At 38.2% G+C, this 23,584-nt stretch overlaps 1 protein-coding gene and 1 long non-coding RNA gene across 8 annotated transcripts in view; both read left to right on the top strand.

Annotated features, from left to right (window-relative positions):
• LOC105382631 overlaps positions 1–23,584 on the top strand; it is a 265,130-nt gene that overhangs the window by 150,285 nt on the left and 91,261 nt on the right. The gene's annotated exons all lie outside the window — the stretch shown is intronic.
• Positions 13,798–23,584, top strand: part of LOC119690783 — a 52,925-nt gene continuing 43,138 nt past the window's right edge. For all 4 annotated transcript variants that reach the window (XR_005253711.2, XR_007266440.1, XR_005253710.2 and 1 more), the window contains exons 1-2: positions 13,798–14,477; positions 16,486–16,724. This is a non-coding gene — a long non-coding RNA (uncharacterized LOC119690783). The remainder of the gene's footprint in view (positions 14,478–16,485; positions 16,725–23,584) is intronic.

The raw sequence follows: 23,584 nt of genomic DNA, 5'->3' as shown, positions 1-23,584 counted from the left end.
AGCTCGTGAGAGTACTACATTAATCGACACAAAGCCGCCGCTGCGTGTGGTGTGCGAATCTACACACGTGTAGGATCTAGGGACAGGAGAAATCTAAACACGGCGAGGAGGAAGTTCAATAAATAACGGTTCAGCAATAATTCATACCCTCCGCGTCGGTGATCGATGCCGCGTCCGTATTGTGACGCGGGAGGTGTGCCGGGCGTATAGGCCTTGTGGCTCGACATGCAAGGCTTATAGGCCTTGTAGCCCGACGGACTTGCTATGTATGTGTGTGGTAAGATGTCGATTTGAAAGTATCTTGATTTGTTTATGGTCACTAAATTGTTATTATTGCAGTATGATGGTTGTCATGCTTCCAAAGCCGTCCAGTTGTAAAAACATTTATGAAGATTTTAGAGTTTTCCGTGTTCTACCTAATCTAGTAGAAACATTTAAGATCTATGAAATTTAAATGTAACGGCATACTATCAACATTTTAGTATCCACCATTAGCGATAAAGTTTCATATGTATAGCTAAGTAAAGTATAGTCATGAGTATTAACCTAACCACTTGTACAGTTCTTTGGTGTTACATTGTAAAATTATTCCTCTAACTTCCTTGTCCACAAACCTATTTTTAAAAGGCGGAAATTGTTCCATCGTTTGCAAAGCCTGTTGCATTTGAGCTAATAATACGTGCGACAAGGCCGTGAAATCAATTTTATTCACTTAGCCTCACTGCACATATACAATTACTAGCAGATACCCGATTCCACCAGAAAACAACCCAAAGACAATTATTGAACGTCGAACTGCCAAGGTCTTTTTCGCAACAGTAACTTGGGGCTTTGAAAGCTCCTATTGCATCGGAATTAGGACTATTCTCATTGTTAAAAGTTCAATGCTTGGACAACATAAACATGATGTTATCATTTTGCTAATAATGACTTGTTTTGTTGCAGGTATGTTTCTGTCCTAAACGTTGGTTGCTACATAAGGGTGAGTACACACAACGCAATAAGTGACGGTGCAAATTTATAATTGGTTCAGTTCACTACGGGCTTGCAGTGTTGTAATGGGGCCTTAATTGTGAGACAATGAAAGTATTATGAGTTATTGGGTTACGGTTATGTTCTGATATCAGTATTGTTTTCGTTTGAACTATTGTGATTGTGTTACCTCTATAAGATTAAATTGTAGATTCTGTCTTTCTGTCAACGAAACTGATATACTGTAAACGTTCTGGGTTATGCCCACCGATGTGGCAATGCAGATCTGTTTTAATTAGATAAACTGTATGAGAAAATTTCACCATGTAATCTACTTCACCACCATAAATGTATTTTCTCCCGCACCATATAATTAAATCATAAAATTTAACAGTATTTCTCAACACAACACATAGATAATTAGTCAATCCCATACATATTTAATGAGTTTCAGCTCGCATGGTGGAAAGTTTCGAAACTTTTTGTTTGACTAATTGTTTTGGCTGCAGTAAATAAAGGGCTACAATAAGAGCAGAGTACAGTCTGACGTACAATAGATTAGCATGTAATTGTAGGGCCAGTTGTACAAATGAGCCTTTTCCTCTGTGAGCATTGAGGGTATGAGGTATGAGTCGATGTATGGTTCGTAGTTTGCTCTCACGGTGTGACAAAGTCGTTTGATGTGCCCTTGTGCTCATATTGCTCATGGAGAATATCTTCTACCAGCGTGACACGGTTATAGCAACCATATTAATTCGAGGGACGTAAGTTTAAAATTTATCTTCAAAATTAAGCGTGTGCTTATTTTCCACTTGCCACTGAATTCTATTATAAAACATATTTTTAAAATTAAATAGTAATTTATGTTAGCTCTCTTATCTATGAACCCAAGATCGGAAATAGACAAACGCACTCAGAGCTAAAAAGGACATCGATACAGATTTCTTCATCTATGACTGGGCAGCTAATTAACTTTGCCTATCGCATCCTAAAATCTGCAGTCTTATTCCAGCCCTCTCTACGATCCTAATGTCAATGCAATCAAGCATTTTTTTTATTACAATGAAATATACATGTTGACCTCAAATTTTAATACATAAGATATAAACATGAAGCTGTGCCCAGCAATGGGAGAAATTAGCTAACTGTGTAGTAATAATATTTTTATACAAATATGTCGAACACTATGGGCTTGATTTCCTATGTATCTTAAGGTAAGCGTCCACCCCACCTTTTGGCATAGTATTCTTAGCATAGAAATTCACACTTAGTGCGTCCACTTCATCGGCATTGCCGACGCTGTTTCTCCATACATTTATGATAATCCATTTGATGCGATACGTACGAAATCGATAGTTGGACGCTTACCTTTACATGATATCTTATTATTACGTCTATAGGGCCAACTTCCATCTCTTTTGTTTCCCAGAATAGGCAGGTTGCTGTCTCTGCTGGATCTGTTTAAATCGAGTTAGGGCCTGCTCCGTATATTCTATTAAACTGTTATTAATCAAGCACTGCCGGCAGCTGACATTCAATAAGATAATCTCTCGAATTCACTGCAAGCACCTTCCGCATAATTTCTTATTGAAAGGGCTTAAGGGCAAGTATTCAAAGTTGAAAGGATTAAGATTACATCAATTTTAAATAGACTAGGCTTGTATACGTGTTTTGTAATTTGGCTGCGGTTGGTCACTATTCGAAATTTAGGTATAGCATGACAGATTTCTTGTAATTATTTAATTAGACGTATGTGTGGTGCAGTGTCCCTAGTACAGGATTTTTAGTTTACTAAAGTGAAAAAGTTTACAGTTTCTTCTGCCATAAACTATCAAAACCTGTACTAGACCTACACTAGATGTACAAAAAACATAGCTATGATTTTAAATAACAGTAGCTATTTCATGAAACACTATCACAAAATTATAAGAAAAAAAACTTGAATTCTCCCTGAAAGCAATTATGAAATCAAACAATGAAAGAGCCTTAAGAAAGGAGCAGCTCGTAACTCGCCCTTATTCAGCCTCTGTCGCCAGATACTAGGCCATGTTTACACGACGCTAATCGCTATCGCTGTTGCACAACCTATCTACTTACCCATTTATATCATCTGATACCGCGCGCATATAATTATCGATCTGATCCAGCAAATTGCCAGCGCGATTATTTATTGTTGTTGGTTTATCTTCCTCCTTATCGTAAATTTTCTCAGCAGTCGCTAGCGTTTCCGATTCGATCATAGTTTTCCTGAAATACTCGATTCTTGCTCGTGTTACGTCGCCGCTCTCGATGATCTATGAAGTGTTTATGATGTAACTCGATGTAATTGTTGTTGGGAATCTATGTTGCCTATAAATGTATCTGAAGTATTATATTGTGTGATCGTAATTTCCTCATATTCGACATTGATTGTTCCGAATTCTGTACGGAGCATTGCTTCCTGGTAATATTATTAGATTGTCTTATAATTAAAGATTGCTATTGTTGATTTCCTATTCTTGAGATTCTTTAACGTATTCTGTTTTCTACGTCTATTTAATCTATCTTATTCACAAATTTTGTTCCAGGAACCCATGATTATTTTCCGCGTCTAGCATTTCTCTTATCTGAGGTTTGTCGTTTTGTCTAGGTCGTCAGATGGTATCACATTTCCCATGGAGTAGCGGTTAACGATGCACCAGGTTTCTAGGTTCGCGTGCTGGGCCATCATTAGCGGGTTCGATTCCCATGCATCATTTGGGCCCGTCTTTGTTTCTCTTGATGGATGGCTTTCATCGACCTCTTTATCTTGTATGCTTATTACATTTAATGTTTGGATTTCATTTGATGTCTTTGTCTTTACTGCATCTTGTTTTCTATCCTCAGGGTGTTGTTAATCTTCAGACATAAACTTATTAACGACATTAATGGTACGAAGTAAGTCTGTTTGAAAAACTTATTACTGTTACTTATAGAATTCCTACTATGTGCGTGTATTATAAAACAGGTGGTAATAGATAATGACGAGTTCATTTAAACCATAAATGTTGTGACTGGAACATATGCCGTATCGACTTTATCGATTACTCGGCGTTGCAATGGCACGAACAACGTACATTCAATAAATGTAACTTGATAGTTGCCTTTAATGGTTACATTAACCTAGTTACAATTAATGTTATACTGGGAAATTTTGTTTATTCGTCTTATCTGAACATTTCTTGAATGAATTGAATGACTCTATAAAATTTGTTTTTAAGAAGGTTTGTAATATTATTGTCTTGATATAACCAACAATAGTTGTAACTAAGTTAATGCAGATTTTTGGGTATTTGCATATTTTATGTAGTTTCCCACTGCACCATTAGCCTATAAAATATCTGGAAATACTTAAGCCTCGCGGAAGGCCTCATCCAGCCAGCTGTCTCAGAGGGCGTCCATATTTACATAAATTTGCCTGTCGTTATTCAGGGAAATGTTCATTACGAACGTCTCCAAAACGAAATTTTGCGGAATAATTGCTATTTTCAACCTTGGTTTCACATAAAAGTTCGTGTGCTCCACTAAGAAACCATCTATGAACCTTAGGGTAGATTCCGTTATAGGTTTCTGCTTCCCCATTGGCTGCAATTCGTCCACCTTGTGTCTCTTGGTGTTGCCGTCACGACTGGTCGACGGACGCGTCGGCCGTGTCGCCCCGTGACACCGGATCGATCCGGTCAATTGAGCCCACTACACTCTGGCTAACTGTATAGACACTGGATTTAGGAGAAGTGAGTAGGTGAGAAAGGGTCGTTGTTGGTTTATCGTCGAATATATCATTTTGTTAATTTGTTATTCGTTAATTCCCTACCTGCTTAGCTTTTTTTTCTTTAAACTACTTTGTATTTAATCATTTTTGTTCTAAAAGTTGAAAAACTTTCTGTAGGTACGGTGCTTTTAGGAGCACACGCTGAATAAATCTCTCTCGTTTTAACTATTTCAGTTTTGCGTTTACGTACATGTTCATCATCACGACCCATTACGTCCCCACTGCTGGGGCACGGGTCTCCTTCCAGTGAAGGAAGGGTTTAGGCCTAGTCCACCACGCTGGCCAAGTGCGGGTTGGTGGACCCCAACAAGCAAGCTTGTGCTGAGAGAGTTGTCGGGTAAGTGGGCAACCCGACTGTCAGATGTTTTCAAGCCGCCCGAAGGCCTCTGACTAGGCTTAACGACTGCTGCCGAAGCAGCAACCGGGACCCACGGCTTAACGTGCCGTCCGAAGCACGGAAGCGTCCAGAAAAGCACCACTTGAAATTGGTCACCCATCCAATGGCTGACCGTGCCAGTTGTTGCTTAACCTCAGCGATCAGTTACGATCACTGAAGCCCGCTCGACTACGGACGCTTCACGTACATGTTCATGTGTTGAGAATACTACTTTTTATGTTTTTTTACGGCCCCTTGTCACTTCCACCTTTTCTTCTGTTCGTAGCCAGCATAGAACAGTGTGGTGGTTGTTGTTTTCGAAATTCGAACGGGACCGTTAAATTGTCTATGGACGTGGGTGTGCAATGCTCGTATTGTTTCTATCTATTGAAACGACAATTTTAGATTACAGGAATGTCTTAAACGGTGTGCTAGATTTTTTTGGGTTTGAGTTGTGTAACACTATTTGAACGACAATAATTACGAACTAAAGACTGCTGGAAAATATCTTTCAAGGACCGCTGCAGTACTCGTACCTCGGCCTGATAAAATGAATAAATTATTAGTTTGTATAAAGTAGTCATTATTATTATTACTTGTAGGTATTATTTTAATCAACATCATCAACATTATAGTTTAATCTTTCATCAAATCATTTTGAGACACACACGTATCGAAGTCTATTTCTCTTATGTTGACCACATAATTTATATTCATCATCATCATCTCAGCCATAGGACGTCCACTGCTGAACATAGGCCTCCCCTAATGATTTCCACCATAATTTATATTATCATAAAGTAAACAGCACATCTCCCAACATCAACTGTCCTCAGCTCCCAGTTTCGTATCTCAGTGTTCCATCACAGCACTTGCAGCAAGAAGTCACGGAGAGCACAAAAAGTGTCGACGTGCCCGTGGGCGACCCCCGCGGTGACACTTGCGATATCTACGACGTTGGATAACCGGCGTGGGACGCCGTTCTGCTAAGGAATCGCGGATCTGTGAGGTGTCGTCTTGAAGACCATGATAATGGATGAATAGTATTTTGGACAGTTGATCAGATTTTGATGAAATGTATCGCTAAACACAATAGCTTTTTTTCCGTCGGGGTATGAGAATCCGTAATGTATCATCAGCAGTCATTTTCACGATTAAGGGATTAACCTCATATTTCAGCTACATTTTACCTACTCTTATAACAAGAAATTATCATGGCGACCAGACGTATCGCTGAATAATAATGTAAAGGACTTAGCTGCCGATGTGACGATATCAGACCATTACGATGCTGATAGCTAGTGGAAGTGGAGATCAGATACACCTGATATGTGCTGCGCCAATAATGACCCCGGTTTACACGTACTATTTCCCACAAGATCGGCAAAGCCTGTAGGTAATATGGGTATCGGACAGCTGATAGTTACATATAAACACCCAAGACACGAGTACAATTATCTGTCTCTGCCGCCGGGAATCGGATCTTGGACCTTAGGCATAGCAGTCAGGGTCCCTAACCACTACACCATTCGGTCCTCCATAAGACACCTACCCGTATTGTTGGAAATCACTGCAAAGCGTTTGATCAATTAATAAAGATACGTGTAATCATCGTCCCTTCATCGCCTCGGCCCACGCGCCGCCCACCGCCGGCCGTAACTCTGATGCCTTCAGCCATTGTGTTGAAGACACCTATTAGCTAAATGTGGTTTAGGGAAGGCAAAGGCCTTAGTAAACTAACATCTTCCGGCCCTTTATAGATCAATGTTGACTAAAAACCTCCTTTAAGGGAGTTAGCCTACATAAAAAAACCGTTCGTGGCCCCACTAAAAGGTTCTCCTAATAAGCCTAACTCAGTTTTCGACATAGGCTAACTTTATATAGAAAATTTGATGCAGTTTCGTTTATAAAACACATACATATATACTTAGCTTTTTACACAAAAAAGTAATAATAATAATATATCTTCGTTGATTATAATTTACCGTCTTTCGCTGAGTTGCAGAAAGGACCTTTAAGCTAATGATGACCTTAAATGTATACCTGCCTTGCTTTGACAGCATACGGACAGAAAGAGACAGACATAGATTTAATGCCGACATTAGCTTAAATTGCCTTTCTGCAACTCAGCGTTTGTACATCAACAAGCTTAAATACAATCAAATCAATCGTCTACGATACTTTATTATACAAATTTCGTCTACCGGATCGGGGACACTACATAGCGTTCACTATAACCGTTCGCTCACAAACAGACTAGAACTGGCGTTGTTATTGTTGTTGTTTATAACTGTTGGAGAAAAATTGCACCTCTGGTGACGACTTTCCCTTTTTGGGCTGCTGGAAATAATTACTTAATTACGGCATGGAAGAAAAAAAGTGTTCGTATCTATCTACTCTTTTTTATATCGTGACCGGTTGTTGTTTATTGAATCCGTATTAAAGAGGGGGTGAAACTTGCAATTGTGTCTTTTCAATAATTGAATCAGATTAAATACAGCGATCATGGCCATCGTTGAAGTGAGGATAAATCCATCTAAGTACCCTTGAAAAAGGCTCAGGCTAGTATCAAATTTTAATCCTTAAATATATAAATAGAAAACATATTATCCTAAAAATGGTGAAGCTTGCATTCTACACCATCGTTATTTCGTACTGATGATAATAGCGATATTTATGACTTAAAAATCGGCTTACATACATGCCTACACTACGACATCGACCAACTGGAGTTAAAAACAACGAGGATGGTCAGGGACGTACAGTATCTTGATTAAGATGAAGAAAAATATAACTTTATGCGCTAATGGCAAGTAAACATGGGCAATAAAGGCTAGGTTTAGTTAAAAAACCGCGTATCATCAATCGTGACCAGGACTATCAAAGTAACATTCCCTAATCTTTCAACATAGCGAAATGACTATAATCTTCCGCACACAGCACCCAAGTATGCACGTAACAAATCTTTCACAAGAAACTAAACTGCAGTAATCGTGAGCATCATTAATTAAACTGCCTCACACCATTGTGGGTGTAGTACGTACAGTGGGCTACATTATTCATCAAGAACAGTTGGATAGTATAGCCTCAATATCAAAGAAAAATGACTGCATATTGTAAAGTATTCTTCTTTTTAGCTGCTTGGTGACAAGCATTAGAGCTAGACCAGGGCTAGTAGCACGGGGCGCATTAAAGACATGATATAAATTTTGCATTGCGCTCACTCATATCGCGTAGCCTCAAGAGCAAGCGCGACTGAACTTTTGTCACGTCTTAAATGCACCCCGTACCAGCCCTTCAGGGTTTGTCACAGCACAGTGGTAAAAGTATTATATACATACGTATTATGTACCTACGTGTATAGGAGGGAGTGCCGAACGTTAGGGTAATAGTACCTCTTTTAGTATAAAAGCATTGTGTGTGTACAAAGAATATTCTATCTATCTATCTATAATGAGTGTGATACAGAACAAGGGAGCCGCCAGTACCGCGGTTAGGTCAAATCAAATGTACCTCTTTTTAGTATAAAAGTATTGTGTGTGTCATCATCATCATCATCAGCCTAGCACAGCAGTCCACTGCTGGATGTAGGCCTCTCCCAAAGCACGCCACTGGATGCGATCTTTAGCTTTCCGCATCCAATCATAACCAGCCACCTTTCGCAAGTCGTCACCCCATCTAGCCGGAGGGCGTCCCACACTACGTTTGCTTAGTCGCGGCCTCCACTCCAGAACATTGTGTGTGTACAAACAAAGAATATTCTATATATCTATCTATATATAATGAGTGTCCTACAGAGCAAGGGAGCCGCCAGTACCGCGGTCGTGGGCGGCATGCGGCGTGCAGCTGTGTGCCGGCAGATGTGCAGGCATCGCCGTCTCCAGTCATAATAATCATTGTTTAACCCAAATATACTATTACGAGAATAATTACAATACTTAAATACAAAATATACTGAAAAATTAAAACAGTACCTAATGGCGTCCTTGTGGTGTATGCTTATAGCAATCACTACATAAAATGTCGTATCGTACCAGTGTATCTCGTACTATATTTTGATGCGTTGAGTTGGCGCCACCGTGGCTTATGGTCCATGGGTTATGAAGATGAGACTGTATGGTAATCGGTGCGAGCAGTCGCCATATTCCAAATTTATCGGTCCTGTGGGGTCACCAGTAGCGGCATCAAACTGGATAAGTGAATCCATGAAACTTGATAAAAGCTAGGTGACTTTTAGCAGACTGATAGTCATGATGCTTTAAAATTGATAAGTTATCTGATATTCAGGATAATATATCTGTTATAATCAGAAAAAAATTGAGGCATTCAATTTTTTTTCGTTTCGCGTGTTTCCTTAGCTGGATGCTAGTGTTTAATTTAAACTTGTTTCTTGCATAATCGCATTCACATACGACTTCTGTACCTTTAATTTCATGCACGGGCATCGGCACCGACTAATTTCACATCTGTAATTCCCATTTCCCATAAGCAGCTATTGCACGTCCAATATTGAGCTGTCATAATGATCATAATACGGAAACGCGCCTACACAGCACACAACGAGGAAGCAAAGGCCATACGATGCGATTGGCCACGGGAAAGCGTGCCTTATGGCGTCGATTTTTTCCCGTTTCCCACTCGTTTCCATACTATCCCTCCTTGGGAAACGAAAGGCTTAATACGTGAAGATGTACCTACATATAAAGCTTAAACTACGCCATTCTGTGTATAATATAATTATTGCATTTAATACAAAACTGGTCAGATTAAATTACAAATAGTGTTGCCCAAATTCAGTCTTGGTCTTGCAGTCTTGGTCTTGTTCTTGCGTTTTTGCAAGACCAAGACCAAGAACAAGACCGCGTATTTTTAGCAAGACCAAGACCAAGACTGACCGTGCAAGACTTGAGCAAGAACAAGACATAGCCTGCAAGACTCTTGCGTCTTGCAGCTAGGACTTAGCGCTATTTCACTGAGTAGTTAGGTGTAACAGTTCGGTGTATAGGTAAGTACGCTTAGGAATTCTATGAGATGCAAAAAACTGTATCAAAGAAAATGAAAAACTGGACCTATGCGCATTACGACTAATACCATAAACATAGCGAATAAAAAAATATCTATTAAAATCAAAAAGTAAACTTTAATAAATAGTAATAGACTAATAGGTAATTGCAAGACTTGCAAGACTCTTGCTGCAAGACCAAGACCAAGACCAAGACTGGGAGCGCAAGACCAAGACCAAGACCAAGACCAGGTGTATTGGCGCAAGACCAAGACCAAGACCAGGTGTATTGGCGCAAGACCAAGACCAAGACTGGCTAAGTCTCGTCTTGTTCTTGCATTTGGGCAACACTAATTACAAACATACATAAAATTGCATGGGACCAAACAATCTAGACTTGATATGTATGAATGTATACCTCAACATTAGGTATAGCTTAAAAAATGCAACTAATAATGGCAATTACCGCAAGCTCCGTATCGCCTTTAAAAGATTTCCCTTGGGAATTTCGAGATAAAAAGTAGTTTATTTCTTTAATCCAGGTCTATTTATTTACTAAAGTACAGATAATTTGCTCCAGCCGTTTCCCGGGATATTTACTCGTACCTATTATCATTCATACATCAATTATTATGACAAATAATATTTATTATAGGATTTCCCGTCCTTGCAAGGGACAACAAGGGCAATAAACAGTGAAACTCCGTGACTTGTTTACATTGAAATGGTTAGAATTTCCAGGATCGGATCTAGATTGAAAGATACGGGCCAGTTCTGACCCGCATGAGGCGACAACCGCCATTTATGGCACGACCACATGTGCGTTCGAAGACCACAATATTTTATACCAATTGAACTTGTTTTGTGCGAGTAAAATGAAAAATAACTATCAAGTTCAACACTCCTGACAAACTTGAATACCTATGACGTATTTAATTATCGTCTTCTAATAACTAAGATATTGAATATTGTAAATACTAGGATATTGAATATTGTAAACATATAGTTAAGTAATAAATACCACAAAAGAATTTATTCAAGATTTGGTGGTCAACGATTATTCATGTTAAATTTTTTTCAAATATTGAGTTTACTTTCAATTGCATCATTATACATCTATCTATAGACTTTTTATAAGAGGTTGTAATTTTCCCTTGCACATAAACAGTAAAAATAAACTAATTAAACTAATGTCAGTAGGTCTGTTGTGTGATGCAATAGTAATTTTTAACACTCGAGTACCTAAAGTCATGTCGTCACTCTGTTGTGCCAGAAAATTCAATTTAACACGCAATCTTCAAGCCTTTTTAAACGCGATCTAAACAGCCATTGGAAAAAGCGCCTAATGATCTTCTTTTTGTACCTTCTAAGGGCCGGAGAAAGTAGTGTTTCGTAAAAGCAGTGCAGGCTTTGTTGTTCCCGATACAGATTCTGGAGGGTTATTCTATACTGATGGGAAACAAACGAACGAGAGCTGTCTTGCAATCGACATGGTTAATACAATGAGAAAGAGTCGTGACTCGCGTAGCATCTCTCCGAAACTTCGATTTTGGTCTAAGAGAATGATCCCCTGGGCATTAAGCTTTTCATTCGGTATGCTTTGGACCCTTTGTTGAGCGTGAACGCATCTGAATGCTGGTCGTTGCGACAGATGATCGCTCTGTTTGGCAATAGACCAAACTGTGGACTACTACTTAGGACACACACACCGACATAGTCACTGATAAGTTGGATGTGCTCCTTCTTCAAGACTAAAATTATATTGTCTCTTGACACTTTGAAAACACTGTAGATTTCCCAAATATATGTATGAATGTTATAAATGAAATGAAATTACAGCCCATCTAAATCATGAAAAAGAGTACGATGATTTATTATCATTTTCAGTGGTTAACTTATAAATTTAATACATAAAAATTCAAAATCGAATTGATAATGCTTCTTTCTAATAATTTGTTCTTTCTTTTTTCTTTAAATAGAGGTAAAACATCGATTAAATACCAGGTTAAACAATTAGTTAAGATCCATTTCAGTTTTCATGACTTTATTATAGATGAGGCACAGCTCGGTTTTCCGTAAGTACAATCATCATTGTGGAAGATGTACTTTGTCTGCCAACTAGATCAAAGATTATGAAATCTATTAGTTACTTCATCTTTGCAAAAGCAACAATGAACTAAAAGCCTACATTAACCGTGATTTACTTACGTACGGACATTATCTGCGCGGTGTCCGCGTATCTTCTTATTGATTTCATAACATAATCGCGCGATCATTGGGATGATTGTGTAAATTGCTATCGTTGCGTATTCAATGGCAGTGCCGTAGATTCAACAATATACGAACAAGATGGCAGCGTGGGACGCCCTCCTGCTCGCTGGACTGACGACCTTAGGCGGGTAGCCGGCAGTGGTTGGATGAGGAAGGCCGAGGACCGAGTGTTGTGGCGCTCCTTGTGAGAGGCCTATGTCCAGCAGTGGATCATTATTGGCTGATGATGATGATGATGATGAACAAGATGGCGTGTCAAATACAAAAACATAGCAAAAAACTGACGGCATTTTGTTTACTGTCAAACCGTTTGAAGTCCAACCTAATGACAACCGTTGTATCAATCAATAAAGTCACAAATCTTCTAACCGAAGTTCAAAATAAGAGCTCAGTGATACAAGTGCGATGTTATTTGTCGAGACGTTTCTGTTACACTGACACTCCATCTAGTTGGTATTAAAATATCGTTGGTCAGTGCAATTGTCTTCTTTGTCGGTGGCGATAGTTCTTCCTAGTGTATCTGGTGAAAGCCAGCCGTTGGACACACAATTACGTTTTTCCTCCACTGTCATTCCGATTTTCTCGGTGATACGTCTTCACGCAATGCGATGATCTTGCTCCGCTTTTCTTCGGCTAATTCTTGTCGGTGTGTTATTGTCAGTTTTATTGTTATTTGGAAGCTTTATCTTTATGACAGTGATACACAGTTTTACTGTAATCTAAAATTTAATAAAGAGGTATCAAAATTATACGACATACATTTTAAAATAACGGTTGAAAGAAGCAATTCTGCGTTACTTATTACAAATAATTATGTTCAGTGGCTTCCGTTGCGTAACTTTTGATTTCCGCGATATTTTTGCTTTTGTTCTACTGGATTTGAGTTCACTCGCAATCGTAACATAATAAGTGTGTTTGATATGTGGGCCACTATTAATTGTGTCAATACATTACATTCACTATTGAAATATACGAATGCAAAGTCTAACATAGATATTTTATTTACCCTTTCTATTTATAATGTTTACTTGGTGGCTTTGTCTTGATCTTATTTCAGATACATCTTATCTACATGTTCAGATTGATTTGAACTCTTTCACGAGATAAAATTTCTGAATTGAGGCTATCAGTGATGTTCATCTATAGCGAAGAGACGATATCATAAACATACTCATACATTCTGCAATGGTCTAGAAAATGCTATATTTTTATGTCGATAAAAATATCGCAAAGCATCACTTTATTGTGTTAAAACGAAACTCGTATATTTACCAGTTCTCCACCAATCAGAGGTTGGCTGGAAGGAAGAAGGTTGGAAGAAATTGCTTTTAGTCAATAAGACCGCTTTTGCAATGTAACTATTTCTGACATCATATTTTTTTACTGTGTTTTTGTAAACAAAAAAGTTGGTTCCATGCAATGCGCACTGTGTCCTTGAGCTGGATATCCCTCTACTATAAATGTGGTCAGGATTCCAGCTAAATTTAACTCCACTTCTCGGAATTTTAGGTCATCACACTTTACTTCCTCCTCTGCAACTTCTTGTATTCCCCTTTCTAATGGTCCCGATCTCGATCACCGCCCACGACCAAAATAGACGTCCAAAACCGAATCGACAACAGCAAAAGTCCTGCCAAATGCACAAAAAATCAACAAGGCTTCCATTCCTGGGTCGGAAACTATTCACCGAAGTTTATCCTGCGATAGTGGTTGATAGTCTGTCTCGCTCGCTCGCCGGTGTTTGCGGCGCCGGCCGCGCGGGCGAGGGAGACGGCATGGGAGGGCGGCCGCCTCGTGCTCGCTCATGTTTAGTCACAAACGGAACCGAACAGTTTGCAAGTCGCCGGCTGCGCGCACGGCCGACCCACGCAGACTGTCCGTTGTGCTCAAATCGTGAACTTTATTTACTTCAACAAACTGTTTTTTTACTAAAACTTAAACAGTGCCTTGTTTCTAATCAATGGATGTGCCAGTGTTCTCGCATGGATCCGCGAGTTTGGAGAACCTAACATCTTAAAAGTGTCTGCCTGTGGATTTTTGTGGCATTTTGCATTTGTGTCCTTTTGGTTAGCATTTTATTTATGTTTTACTTTGTAAGTTATTTTCTTTGCCCTTCATGACGATGGGTCTTTGTTATCGTTGTGGCGAAGCACGTTTGGTCCCGTTTGTTGGCACGAGTCCTTAATAATAATAGTGCACGAAAACCTGTTTGCGATTGTGGTTCGAGTGTGGTTATCCTGGGCTAACTCAAACGCACATATGCAGCCGAGGTCCCAAAAAAATTCGTCTTAGCAACCTTGTAGTAACACAAACATACATGTTCAACTTCTCCATCAACAACATTTTGCATTCGTGTATCGTTCTTATCAGATGTTTATGCATGCTGGTGCGTGACGAACTCCAGTCTTCATATTTTTATCGCACATTACAAAAACTGAAAATTTCTTATCTATTTTTTAAATCCTAATCGTTACCTGAATCACCTTGACCGTTTAGTTTATACGATATCAATGCAGGACGATCTGACTTTCAATGCGAGGCCGCCTGAATCGAATGCACACTTACTCGTATATGGCTTGCACACATCTGTAATTATAATATTTATACTTCAAATATATGTTATTCGACATTGAAAACATATTTCTTATTTGTTGCTATACCAACTGCATTTGTTGTAATAAAACGACTGCTACTAACTTTTGATATCAAGGTTTATTTTCACATCAACAATCCTTCATTTATAGCTCTGTTTACATACTGTTGGCTTCTTAAGTTTCTAATTACTAATCTGAAGCAACAGCACTTGCAAACAACTTGTCAGCGAAGTCACTGATCCACTGTCTCGTTTCTGTAATTGCATCTAAACCTTCTCACTTATCGCTGTTTCTCCACGGTGCATCAGAAGCCATAAATCTTCTGCCGTCTCACCGGATCTGTCAACCCTCATCTTTGTCTTCAACTAGCTCATTAAACCTTTCCGGAGTCAGTCTTCTACATCCACTACCAGTTATTTTATGCTTCACTTCATCCAAAATTTTGATTTCTGCTTTTTCAACATCCGTACCTTTCAGCGTATTTACAAATTCATGATACGTTTCCTTTTTGTTGCATAACGCTATTTTAAGTTTTAGCCATTGAATTTGTCACAGTTCTGCTAACCCGACATTTCCTCTGACTCACAGCGTGCGTACAACTAACATTAAACCGCCGAGTGTCATATGGTACAGTTGTGTAACTGAAAAATGGCCGACGTCCAAGAAAGTCACCTGAAAATTTATAGCTTCCTTGAAAGAAAGCGAAAATCGGGTGCGTCGAACTCAGCCAGACACTTCGTCTGCTTATTAGTATGATTGACATCGGAGAGTTTTCAATTTAGAATTAATTATTCAGAGTTATGATTAAAATTACTCGCTTTGCTTCATTAGCTTCAATATACACTTGGGAGCATTATGGTAATGAAAACTGCACGTATTGATAATTTAATTAGTCATAATTTTATAATTAACGGTACCTGTTATCTGTTTTTTATATTTATTAAATATATGGAAATGTACATGACAATACTGTGCAAAGAGATTTATATGATAGTGAGCATGAATCAACACTTAAACACAATGGTGAAAGACGTAACTAAAATTTTCATTTAAGTTTACTTTTTTTATCTTGTTAGTCTTTTTATGGTTTCCAATCCATTGGACATAAATATTGATGCCTAATTTCTAAAGGTAATTTTTAACTTACTTTTTATCGATCGTTTCATGCTTTTTAACTATACCGACACATTCAACTTAAAAAGTAATAATTTAATCAGTTTGACCTTTATATCTAATACAACAAGGGTTTAATTCTAACGCCATGTTTTCTATCCTGTGTGGTTTGGGTCGTTATAATATTTATCTATTATTCCTTACACATTCATTTAAACATGACAGTTCCCTGCGCTTAATGTTATTTCTATATTTCGTTTGTGAAGCATTCTTTTATATTTTTTTATGTTGCATGCTTCTTTATTGTTAAAAACTAGTTATATTTTTTAACCAAAAGGACACAATTTTAACTAACCAAATATTGCAGACGAACAAACGAAATTAACAACATACCTCAAAGTGACTAAAACAAGTGCTCTTAAATGTAACTTCAAGTACAAAATATTTCAAGAAAGATATACAAACAAACATATTTTCTAAGTGAGATAAATGTATTTTGCGAAGACTTTTTTCTTCTACCCCGTGCATCCTTTGCCGCAGTCACCATATAACTGAAAAATCAAGTCGGAATTCTACGTTTCTCACAAGATGATACAAAAACATTAGGTAAGTTTCACAATTATTTTAATCTGTTTATTCCTTGTTATAGCTTCCGCGGGTGTTAACTTCCGATTTTTGCCATCAATTTTACATTAATAGCGGCAATCTTAGCTCCAAAATGCATATTATGTATTTTATTAATAGGCGTTGATTGACTAACGTTCGGCTGAACAGCGATTAAAAACAAATAAAAAATAACTATAAAGGAACACAAATCTCTGCTGTTAATATAATAAAGCATAAAGCTTGATCTACGATAGTTTTACAGCTATCATCAGAAGCTATAAAATTTGACGATGTCTAGTTTTGCATAGCCATTCTCACTTCGATCGATGGCCGACTTGCTAACCTATTAACCTAGGGACATTTCTTTAATACTATTATCGTCCACACGCCAAAGGGTTGCCAGTGCCACAGCAAAAATAATACACTCAGGAAGTGCCATATGGAACGACAATGCCAGGTGTATACTTTTTTATATATATAGCCTAGTTTGTGTCCCACTGCTATGTATTATTGAAAAAGTTATAAAATTGAATTATTTCCATTCTCTATTCCTATTTTTAAAATGTTTTGATACATAAATGTACCTATCCTATGTAGGTACTGCCATGTACTCGCAGATTTGAGAGATTTCATTTGAACGTTTCCACCACCACGTCGGTTCCAACCATGCCACGTGCCTGGAAGGTTACTCTTTACTGATGAAAAACGAAGTTTAGAACCGCTGCCTGGTAAGCCACGACTCTATCTCTTGGTATTAAACGTGGTCATGACAGCTCTATTCTCTCTGGGGGTGTAGGTACCTGCATCTGGCTCTCTCGAATGGAACCTTTGTGCATATCCCCAAGGTCTAAACAGCCTTCCTAAGTTTCGACCATTCCCCACCACGCTCGTCCACTGTGGGTTGGGTTCACATATCTAGACGTGCTTAGTCTAGATATGTAGGTTTCCTCCCGATGTTTTCCTTCACCGTAAGAGCGATGGTATACATTGTACTTAAATTCAAAGAACTCATTGGTACATGTCAGCGCCGGGATTCGAACCCGCATCTCTAGCGTGAGAAGCGGGCGCTTACCCGACTGAGCTACCACCGCTCTACCATGACAGCTCTCATTCGTTCGTTTTTCGTCAGTATAGAGTGAACCCCCTGTTGGTTTCGGCCTCCGTCGCAACACTGCACGCTCTAGTTACGGCCACGGTTAATTGCAATTTGTTTTGCTTTGTGCAGCATTCGTGTAAAAACACCAGCGCACAAAGACCATCCACAACGGTTTTCAATGGATTATCTACGATTTGTTGTTATTCACTGTTCTTGCGATGTAATGTGAATTTGTGACCATCGTTTGTTTTATGATCATTGTCATAGTATCTGTCTGTCCATTTTGGACTGCATTATTTTAGATGTGTATGTTCGATATATGTGGTATATTTGTAGGTAGGTACTTACATACTACATAGTGTGATTCATTTAAAATTTAAAGAGTAAAAATGATTTGAGCAAACTGATTTGCTTACAAATTACTTAAATAGGTACTACGTATTCCTTATTTTTCATCCGTCAACACCTTTCTTCGGCCTTTTGCTTCCTCCACAAACTAGTTAAATTTTTATTGTTATAATAGTTATTTTATAAATATTCGATTCAATATCGAATAGAAACGCATGCTCAAAGTTTAATGCGAATTTGATTTGATACACACGAATAGCTATCTGAACTGAATTCAAAATTGCCATCTCTTTGACTGCTTCCATCCAAAGAACGGTGCGTTGCAATTTTTTTTACCGTTACATTCACGAAGCCACATTTTTTGCACGAGCAGTTTTTAACGCATAATTTCTAGTTAGCGTCCATTATAATAATAGTGTGTTCTAATATATTACTGTAATTATTAACAGTACTCGCTTAATCTAGTGTATCAGTTTTGATGGTAACTTCCTAAAGAACAGACAGATTACATTCAATTTACATTTAGTCTGCGATAACGTATCTTATCTCGAAACTGTACCTTCCAAGCGCCATGTGTCTCGTTTCCATACAAACAAGGGGTTAGATTCAGTTTGTTGACCCACAAACAAAGTAATAAATCAATCCATAAAAATATGGAGCTACAGAACTCTTTCACAGCTACTTTAAGAAGTGCTAGAGAGTATAATGGGAGCCGTGTCAATGAACTTTAAATTGAATATGGAGGAAATGGAATTTCTTGCCTGCCATTTTGTGGTTCTTTCAAATAGGTAATATGAAAATTAATATGTATGCGGTATCCAGTAGATCGTGTTATGAGTTTGCACTTGCACTGTCTTATTTGGTACTACTTCTCTTAGCGTCTTGGTGACAAACACTACAGGGTTTATTCATGCTCTCAGAGTACAGACCCTCTAGTACGGGTTTTGCTATTTATGAAAACAAAAAAAGTTTACGTTTTCTCCTGTCATCTGCATACATTATCTGTCAGAAGTTCCATGATAGTTTCCATTAGAGGCGCCACTTGGTATGCGAGAAAATGTAAACTTTTATAGTTTTCGACAAACTATCAAACCTGTACTAGACGGGCAGCAGAGTCAGATCGCAGTAGTCAGTATCTGACTGCCAGAGTGCGCCGGACGTATGTAAAGTAACGTTGATTACGTCACTCAAAAGTATTTACGGTCATTCATTGAAGTTTTTTTTCTTTCTACACTTTACTAAACCACTCAAACAAAACCATGGCTTCGTTTAAAGTACCTACGAAACAATTAACCATAACCAGTCGTTGAGTCGATATTATTTATGGTACCTACCTATTTAGCTTTATTGCGTCCAAATCTAAAAATCGTGAGCAATAACAATTCCTACATGCCGACTCCAAAAGAATTCCACTTTGTACGCCAATCCGAATAATGGCCGAGTGAGTTCACGTATCGTTTCCAACCTTGGAGCAAGATTGCGTGCATCCAAAAGTCTAATCGACAGCCTTTATAGGAAACTAATCTTTATCACATTCTAATAGGAATCGTAGCGATGAATTAGGTTGCAAAGTAATTAAGGCTTTTAGCGCATAGAAACTGTACTACTGATAACTACAGGGTGTTGCAAAAAGGGCAAATTAAGCAGAAGCCAGCATGTGCAGCATGTTATATCTAAGCCCGAATCTGAAATCAGTCATTCTCCATAGTAAAAAGTCACGTGACGTGCAACTGACAACTATGTTTCTATGGAAAATAAATATTTTTTTCCGCGAATTTTGAAATTCTGATTTCAGTTTCTCGATTAGATATATAACATGCTGCACATGTAGCTTTCGGCTTAGTATACCCTTTTTGCAACACCCTGTATATCTTAATGCGTGAGTGCTCGCGAGGAGAGTTGTGTTTGTGAAGATTTAAAGCGTGTGAAGAATAGTGGTTATACTTTTGATGGATCGACGATAGAGGTCAAGTGAAATGGTAATTATGGCCATAAACGTTTTTAATGCGCCATGCGTCAGGTTCTTAATCAAAACTCTGGTTATATATACTAACTACTGCTACTACTGAAAATCTCAACACTAAACCCATAGTCAAATATTGGCAGGATTTGACTAGTATACTTTATATAGGTACACAGCCCTTTACTTAGTTACTATGTATCCGTTTTATCAAGTTTGCCTGTAAGAGATCGCTCTTAGTTGTGCATTGTTTTCTTTCCGTAAAAGTATTTTTTTGGTAAGTCTAATTTATTTTGTGTGTAATCAAGGAATTCTATTCTATATTTAACATTTTAGTTATTCTATTCTATATTTGGAACATCTTTAATGTACTCCGATATCTTCAATTTTATGTTATAAAAATATCTACCATCTAAACTCGGGATTATGTTTCTATTTATAGGTGGTCTCGATTGTGTGAGTCTATAAATTTGTCGGCTCCATGTTGCGGCACCGCTTATTGGTGGAGCTCGACAAGTTAATAGTTTCCTCTCTTGTTATTAAATCTACTCTATTTGTCTTCCTGCTGCATTCGACTCGGGATCTATTGCCGCTTTTTCGTAAACGATTCCTGACCTGATTTTTCCCGCTTGATATATTTCTTCAATCACCTTTTCCTCTTCACATGTATCTCTGTCGTTTCTATTTTCTTTCCACTCGATTTCACCGTCGGGTTCGTATCGAAACACCTCGTTCGCACGTGGATTCGCGTCGAGCTTTAATACCTTAATCAAAGCGGTTTCTCTTTCAATTGAATAATGCTCGGCGGGTGCCCATCAGTGAGATCTATAATCTTGGACCTAGTGGTGTCCAGGGTGCTCAACCCGGCGATCACCGTCAGCAAACTACAATAATCGAGGAGCACAGATTTAATAAAGCCCCCGCTATAATACCAGAGAGAGCCGCGGTAAAGTGTTGCAAGGCCCGCTGCACTGTCATTATTCTGGTGCCTAGTGTTTTCGAACAGATATCTGAAAGCATCATCTATCTATGACACGTTCTGAAATCGACTAGTCCAGTTTTAGTTTGCCTGCCTCGGCCCGTGGGTCTGATCTTGACGGACAATGTTGTATGTAATAACATGTTACGCTGGCGTGCGCGGTTTAAGTTGGCAGAACAATAAAAATCTACACAATGTACCTACCTACAGTCTTTTGTTCTTTGCGATATGTTAAGTACTATAGTTGGAAACTATAAAAAAAAACATCAAAAGTTTTTCAAGGTTTTGGTAGGTGAATAATGGGCTTTTCATATAAACAACATATAATTGCATGAGATTGGTTGTACTATACATACTATAGGTTAGAGTTAAACCTACCCACACGTATAGGTAGGTATGTGTATAATATTTTCAAGGAATTACTCCTGTAACAAAAGAAAAGACTGCACCCCTATATTACAAAATCCAACAACACACAGTCAAGCGATCATAATGCACCGGAATGCAGGCCACCGCGATCTGGACACCGATAAAGATTTATTCGTTATAAAATTATCTGTCCCGAACATAACCTTAATCCGAGTATTGATACATCGCCTAGGCATTACATACAACGCTCCAGATAGACCGACGCAATTTCTGCTGATGGCTTGGGAGATAATTGCCTAATGCCTGGTAATGCGTGGCTCACCCGCGCCCGCTGCGTTCAGATTCGAAAGTCCGATGCGCCATAATGCGAATAATTGTAAGAACTAGGAACAGACCAAATGTTCCTGGTTGGGCGTGTTTATGTTTTTGTTATTTGACGCAATGGTGGTGAAATTATTGAGACGCGAGTGGCGTTAACAGATCTGAGGCGCAAACATCGTGAAGACGCGAAACATTTATTTCATAAAATCAAATTTATGTTGCCGATATACATAATTGAATGATTATGGTAATCATACAATTTTAATAAAGAGAACTAATTGGCAAGCATCGTAAATACCTAATAAACTGTAGCCTTGGCAAGTTTTTTTCTCAAAAAGATATACTATAAAGCGCTGTCACGTATTATATTTTATTGATCTGCGTCCTTGCACCGTCTAGTCTTTTATACTTTCCTGATTTTGTGTTACCACCAATAAAACTTCAGTTTTATTATCCATTGTAAATAACGAAGCCAAAAAACTAGGGATTATATTCTCCAATGCACTTGCATGTCTTTCTTTAGTCTATTCTCAAGAGTTAATTAGGTCTTCAATCAGATAACATTTGAATGCTTTAGTATTCACATAGGCATAATGCATTGAGGCAATATTCTAGAAATAATTAGAAGGTATCATGTGGCTAGACTGCTATCTTCGAGTTCAATGGCTCGTTAAGACCTGCCCTTAGGTCGTTTGTATAAAACCAGACCTATGTTAAAGCGACATAAGTTATGTATTGTATCAATTGTATGGGATATTTTTAAACAGCTCTTCGTTTCGTGAGCGTGTTTAAAGTAAAATTCAGTAAATTCTTGATGGCCGACTACAGGCAACAAATTTTGATTCGATAATTCATGCACTTCAATATAGGTAGGTACTGTTGTAAATATTTTTTCCATCATCCATCGATGATAATGTGCCAAAAATTCCATCTACATAAATTCTACAACTAGAAACATTCAGTTTAAATAAAATGCAGTTATAGTGGACAGCACAGGTGGGTACAATTAGTTGTTCCGTCCACTGTACAATAAGACAGGTCAATACTAAATAAATACGGCAACAGAAGTTAATCTAGACAAACGTTTAATTACCAAGTTTATTCGAAAGTGCCAGAAAGCTGCTTTCCAGCAATAAGTCTTAGAAATAAAGGAGGCTTATTAGTAGGTGTTGCCTCGTGTTTATCATTGTAATGAGAAATTGTGGGAAATGAGATTTGTTTGTATATTTCTAGAGGATGGCGTGGGACGCACGGTAACTTCCTTGTTTGATTAAAGTATTAGCTTAACATCAAAGATATTATGCTGGTCTTATTCTCTGACATGTTTACTTTCGTAAATAAGACTATCTTCTCGAAATTGTGGATTAGCTAGTTAGTCAGAAAATTAATAACTGCGAGTTTTAAAATCATTATGTCCGGTTTGAACTAATCTCTTGTTATGATCTAACCGAGTATCGCGAAACCGGGCCTTAATCACAATTTTACGAAGGGATTTGTCAGGATCACACATGTCTAAATATCGAATGTGCCCACATTGAGTGCTGTGAAACTGAAGTGGAACTGTCAAACATGAAAGGCCACGGCTCATTCTGCCGTCACTCAGTTTGTCTGCTTTGGTAACCCAACCCTAAATACGTTCAAATTACTAAAGAACCTTCGTATTGGGAATCGCATTTAATAACACACCATTGTTAGGCTAAAATGATTTCGAATGACTATTGCGAATGTATTAAGTAACCTCGCTAATGGCATAGAAAAAATAATGTAATGGTTATATGGACACATAC

The sequence above is a fragment of the Plutella xylostella genome, chromosome 7, assembly GCF_932276165.1.
Source record: "Plutella xylostella chromosome 7, ilPluXylo3.1, whole genome shotgun sequence".
NCBI classification, from domain to species: domain Eukaryota; kingdom Metazoa; phylum Arthropoda; class Insecta; order Lepidoptera; family Plutellidae; genus Plutella; species Plutella xylostella.
This window is presented reverse-complemented; position numbering and strand designations above follow the sequence as displayed.